Source organism: Arachis stenosperma, chromosome 9 (genome assembly GCF_014773155.1).
Source record: "Arachis stenosperma cultivar V10309 chromosome 9, arast.V10309.gnm1.PFL2, whole genome shotgun sequence".
Taxonomy (NCBI): Eukaryota; Viridiplantae; Streptophyta; class Magnoliopsida; order Fabales; family Fabaceae; genus Arachis; species Arachis stenosperma.
In genome coordinates this window covers 73,031,814-73,037,813 of record NC_080385.1, presented here as the reverse complement: position 1 = coordinate 73,037,813, position 6,000 = coordinate 73,031,814, and the positions used below count along the sequence as shown (strand labels likewise).

The following is a 6,000-nucleotide window of genomic DNA, read 5'->3' as shown; positions in this document are numbered from 1 at the left end:
AAGATAAAGGCATACTTGTTGAAGTTGATCCTAAACCTGAAAGGACTCTGAAGAGGAAGCTAAGAGCAGCTAAAGCATAAAACTCTGAAGAGGACCTCACTAAAATTTTCGAAAAGGAGGCAGCAAAAGAAACAATTATGGCCGAACCAAACAACAATGCAAAGAAGATGCTTCGTGATTTTACTACACCAACTTCCAACTTTTATGGAAGAAGCATCTCAATCCCTACCATAGGAGCAAACAATTTTGAGCTAAAGCCTCAATTAGTTTCACTACTGCAACAGAACTGCAAGTTTCATGGACTTCCATCAGAAGATCCTTATCAGTTCTTAACTGAGTTCTTGCAGATCTGTGATACCGTTAAGACCAATGGAGTTGATCCTGAAGTCTACAAGCTTATGCTTTTCCCTTTTGCTGTGAGAGACAGAGCTAGAACATGGATGGACTCACAACCTAGAGATAGCCTGGACTCTTGGGATAAGCTGGTCACGGCTTTCTTAGCCAAGTTCTTTCCTCCTCAAAAGCTGAGCAAGCTTAGAGTGGATGTTCAGACCTTCAGACAAAAAGATGGTGAGTCCCTCTATGAAGCTTGGGAAAGATACAAGCAGTTGACCAAAAAGTGTCCTTCTGACATTCTTTCAGAATGAACCACATTAGATATATTCTATGATGGTCTGTTTGAATTTTCCAAGAAGTCACTGGACCACTCTGCAGGTGGATCCATTCACCTAAAGAAAACGCCTGCAGAAGCTCAAGAACTTGTTGAAATGGTTGCAAATAAACAGTTCATGTATACCTCTGAGAGGAATCCTGTGAGTAATGGGATGCCTCAAAAGAGAGGAGTTCTTGAAAATGATGCTCTGAATGCCATACTGGCTCAGAACAAAATATTGACCCAACAAGTCAATATGATCTCTTAGAATCTGAATGGATTGCAAAATACATCCAACAGTACAAAAGAAGCATCTTCTGAAGAAGAAGCTTATGATCCTGAGAACCCTGCAATGGCAGAGGTGAATTACATGAGTGAAGCCTTTGGCAACACCTATAATCCTTCATGGAAAAATCATCCAAATTTTTCATGGAAGGATCAACAGAAGCAAGGCTTCAATAATAACAATGGTGGAAGAAACAGGTTTAGCAATAGCAAACCTTTCCCATCATCATCTCAGCAACAGACAGAGCATTCTGAGCATAATCCTTCTAGCTTAGCAAACATAGTCTCTGATCTATCTAAGGCCACTCTTAGTTTTATGACTGAAACAAGATCCTCTATTAGAAATTTGGAGGCACAAGTGGGCCAACTGAGTAAAAGAGTTACTGAAACTCCTCCTAACACTCTCCAAGCAATATAGAAGAGAATCCCAAAGGAGAGTACCAGGCCATTGATATAATCAACATGGCCGAAACCTTAGAGGAGGAGGAGGACGTGAATCCCAATGAGGAAGACCTCAGGGGACGTCCAAAGGTCAGTACAGAATCCCCTAATGAGGAACCAAAGGAATCTGAGGCTCATATAGAGACCATAGAGATTTCCTTGGACCTCCTTTTACCATTTATGAGCTCTGATGACTATTCATCTTCTGAAGAGGATGAAGACATTGTTGAAGGGCAAGTTGCCCAATATTTAGGAGCAATCATGAAGCTAAATGCCAAGCTATTTGGTAATGAGACTTTGGAGGAAGAGCCTCCCTTGCTCACCAATGAACTGAATACATTGGTTCAGCAAAATTTACCTCAAAAGAAACAGGATCTGATGAGCGGATAATTTGTATGCTTTTTGGCATTGTTTTTAGTATGTTTTTGCTAGTTTTAGTTGAGTTTTTATTATATTTTTATTAGTTTTTAGTTAAAATTCACTTTTCTGGACTTTACTATGAGTTTGTGTGTTTTTCTGTGATTTCAGGTATTTTCTGGCTGAAATTGAGGGACCTGAGCAAAAATCTGATTCAGAGACTGAAAAGGACTGCAGATGCTGTTGGATTCTGACCTCCCTGCACTCGAAGTGGATTTTCTGGAGCTACAGAAGCCCAATTGGCGCGCTCTCAACGGCGTTGGAAAGTAGACATCCTGGGCTTTCCAGCAATATATAATAGTCCATACTTTGCCCAAGATTTGATGGCCCAAACCGGCGTTCAAAGTCACCCTCAGAATTCCCAGCGTTAAACGCCCAAACTGGCATAAGAATGGGAGTTAAACGCCCAAACTGGCACTAAAACGGGAGGTAAACGCCAAGAAGAGTCTCTACACGAAAATTACTTCATTGCTCAGCCCAAGCACACACCAAGTGGGCCCGGAAGTGGATTTTTATGTCATTTACTCACTCCTGTACACCCTAGGCTACTAGTTTTCTATAAGTAGGACCTTTTACTATTGTATTTTCATCTTGGTTCTTCTGGTTCCCTCTTTGGGGCCGAAACCAATGATCACACTGTTCTTATGTATTTTCAACGGTGGAGTTTCTACACACCATAGATTAAGGTGTGGAGCTCTGCTGTACCTCGAGTATTAATGCAATTACTATTGTTCTTCCATTCAATTCCGCTTGTTCTTTGTCCAAGATATCACTTGTTCTTCAACATGATGAATGTGGTGATTGACGCCCATCATCATTCTCACCCATGAACAAGGTGACTGACAACCATTTTTGTTCTACAAGCATCTGAGGCTTAGTGAATATCTCTTGGATTCTTCGGAATCTTCGTGGTAAAGGCAGGACCTGATGGCAGCATTCAAGAGAATCCGGAAGGTCTAACTTTGTCTGTGGTATTCTGAGTAGGATTCAATGATTGAATGACTGTGACGTGCTTCAAACCTGTAACCTACTGGGCGTTAGTGACAGACGCAAAAGAGTTATTCTATTCCGGTAGGGGAGGGAACCAAACCGGTGATTGGCAGCACTGTGACAGAGTGTGTGCATTAGCTTTCACTGCGCGGATGGGAGGTAGCTGCTGACAACAGTGAAACCCTACACGAGCTTGCCATGGAAAGGAGTAAGAAGGATTGGATGAAGATAGTAGGAAAGCAGAGAGACGGAAGGGAAGGCATCTTCATACACTTGTCTGAAGCTCTTACACCAATGATATACATAAGTATCTCTATCTTTATCTTTATGTTATTTTCGTTCATCACCATTATACATTTGAGTCTGCCTGACTGAGATTTACAAGATGACCATAGCTTGCTTCATACCACCAATCTCCGTGGGATCGACCCTTACTCGCGTAAGGTATTACTTGGACGACCCAGTGTACTTGCTGGTTAGTTGTGCGAAGTTGTAGTGATCACAATTTCGTGCATCAAGTTTTTGGCGCCGTTGCCGGGGATTGTTCTTGTGTATGGACAACTGACGGTTCATCTTGTTGCTTAGATTAGGTATTTTTCTTCAGAGTTCTTAAGAATGAATTCTAGTGTTTCAAGGTGATGTTCTTATCATCACCAAAGCTGATTGATCATCATCAATTTAGCTCTTGAATGCAATGTCTTGCTGAAGCTTAGCTAGCTATGTCTAATTCCTTTAGACTAAAGCTTTAGACTAACATTGCATGATTCCTGGAATTCTCATTAAGAATTTTGATACCTTTATTTTCCTTTTCTACATAATTTTTGAAAAAATCCAAAAAAATTACAAAATCATAAAATCCAAAAATATTTCTTGTTTGAGTCTAGTGTCTCATTTTAAGTTTGGTGTCAATTGCATGTTTCTGTTCTTCTTGCATTTTTCGAATTTATGCATGTGTCTTAATTAATCTTCAAGTTGTTCTTGATGATTTCCTTGTTTTGATCTTTGAATTCTATTGACTTGAGTGTTTTATTGTTTCTCATATGCATTCTCATTTTGTTAGTGTCAATAGTATACAAACTGCTAAGTTTGGTGTCTTGCATGCATTGTTATTTGATTTTAGTTGCATTTTGATTATTCCTCATTATTAAAAATCCAAAAATATTTTTAATTTGTGTCTTTTCAAGTCAATAATACAGAGAATTGAAGATTCAGAACATACTGCAGAGGAATCACACAGAAAAAGCTGGGCATTCAAAAATGCCCAGTGAAGAAGACAGACTGGCGTTTAAACGCCAGCCAGGGTGCCTGGCTGGGCGTTTAACGCCCAAAAGGGTATAGTTTTGGGCGTTAAACGCCAGAATGTGCACCATTCTGGGCGTTTAACGCCAGGATGGCAAAGGGGAAGATTTTGTTTTCAAAATCAATTTTTTTCAAGTTTTCAAAGTTTTTCAAAATCAAATCTTTTCAAATCATATCTTTTCAATCAAATGTTTTCAAAATCAATTTATTTCCTTTTTCAAAGATACTTACTAACAATTAATGATTTGATTGAACATTTTTTGCCTTTTCTGTTTAGGAAGGTTTTATGTTTGAATCATATCTTTTCTTGTTAGGCAAGTCATTAATTTTTAAAATCATATCTTTTCAAATTGTTTTCAAATCATATCTTTTAAAATTGTTTTCAAATCATATCTTTTAAAAAAATTGTTTTCAAATCATATCTTCTCAATCACATCTTTTTAAAACCATAACTTTTCAATCAAATCTTTTTAATCACATCTTTTTCAAAATAGTTTTCAATCAAATCTTTTTAACTTCTAATTTCAAAATCTTTTTCAAAATCACTTGATTTCTTTTCCACTCTTATTTTCGAAAATCAATTAAGTGTTTTTCAAAATGTTTTCAAAATCTTTTACTTAATTTTCGAAAATTACTTTCCTCCTCTCACATCCTTCTATTTTTGGACTAACACTATCCCTTAATGCAAAATTCGAACTTCATCTTCTTTGATAAGTTCGAATTTTTTACCTCTGTCTTCCATTTTTCTTCCTCTGACACTTCAAGGAATCTCTATACTGTGACATAGAGGATTCCATATTTTCTTGTTCTCTTCTCTTTCATATGAGCAGGAGCAGAGACAAAAGCATTCTTGTTGAAGCTGACCCTGAACCCGAGAGGACCTTAAAGAGAAAGCTAAGAGAAGCCAAAGCACAACTCTCTTTAGAGGACCTGACCGAATTCTTCAAAGAAGAAGAAGACATGGCAGCCGAAAACAACAATAATGCAAACAATGCAAGGAAGGTGCTGGGTGACTTTACTGCACCTACTCCTGATTTTTATGGGAGAAGCATCTCTATCCCTGCCATTGAGCAAACAACTTTGAGCTTAAGCCTCAATTAGTTTCTCTAATGCAACAGAATTGCAAGTTCCATGGACTTCCAATGGAAGATCCTCATCAGTTCTTAGCTGAATTCTTGCAAATCTGTGACACAGTCAAGACTAATGGGTTAACCCTGAGGTCTACAGACTGATGCTATTCCCTTTTGCTGTAAGAGACAGAGCTAGAATATGGTTGGATTCTCAACCTAAAGAAAGCCTGGACTCTTGGGAAAAGCTAGTCAGTGCCTTCTTGGCAAAGTTCTTTCCACCACAAAGATGGAGTAAGCTTAGAGTGGAAGTCCAAACCTTCAGACAGAAGGATGGAGAATCCCTCTATGAAGCTTGGGAAAGATACAAACAATTAATCAGAAGATGTCCCTCAGACATGCTTTCTGAATGGAGCATCATAGGTATTTTCTATGATGGTCTCTCTGAACTATCTAAGATGTCCTTGGATAGCTCTGCTGGAGGATCTCTTCATCTGAAGAAGACGCCTGCAGAAGCTCAAGAATTGATTGAAATGGTTGCAAATAACCAATTCATGTACACTTCTGAAAGGAATCCTGTGAACAATGGGACTAGTCAGAAGAAAGGAGTTCTTGAGATTGACACTCTGAATGCCATTTTGGCTCAGAATAAATATTGACTCAACAAGTCAATTTGATTTCTCAAAGTCTGTCTGGAATGCAAAATGCACCAAGCAGTACTAAGGATGCTTCATCTGAGGAAGAAGCTTATGATCCTGAGAACCCTTCAATGGAAGAGGTGAATTACCTAGGAGAACCCTATGGTAACACCTATATTCTTCATGGAGAAATCACCCAAATCTCTCATGG

General features: G+C 38.6%; 2 non-coding genes across 2 annotated transcripts; both read right to left on the bottom strand.

The window, feature by feature from the left end:
• Positions 1 to 530: 530 nt before the first annotated feature.
• Positions 531 to 634, bottom strand: LOC130952905 (small nucleolar RNA R71). The gene has a single exon (XR_009075080.1). It is a non-coding gene; the product is annotated as a small nucleolar RNA R71 (small nucleolar RNA).
• A 4,813-nt stretch (positions 635 to 5,447) lies between these two features.
• LOC130953132 (small nucleolar RNA R71) lies at positions 5,448 to 5,555 on the bottom strand. Its single transcript, XR_009075304.1, has one exon. It is a non-coding gene; the product is annotated as a small nucleolar RNA R71 (small nucleolar RNA).
• Between the last annotated feature and the right edge of the window lie 445 nt (positions 5,556 to 6,000).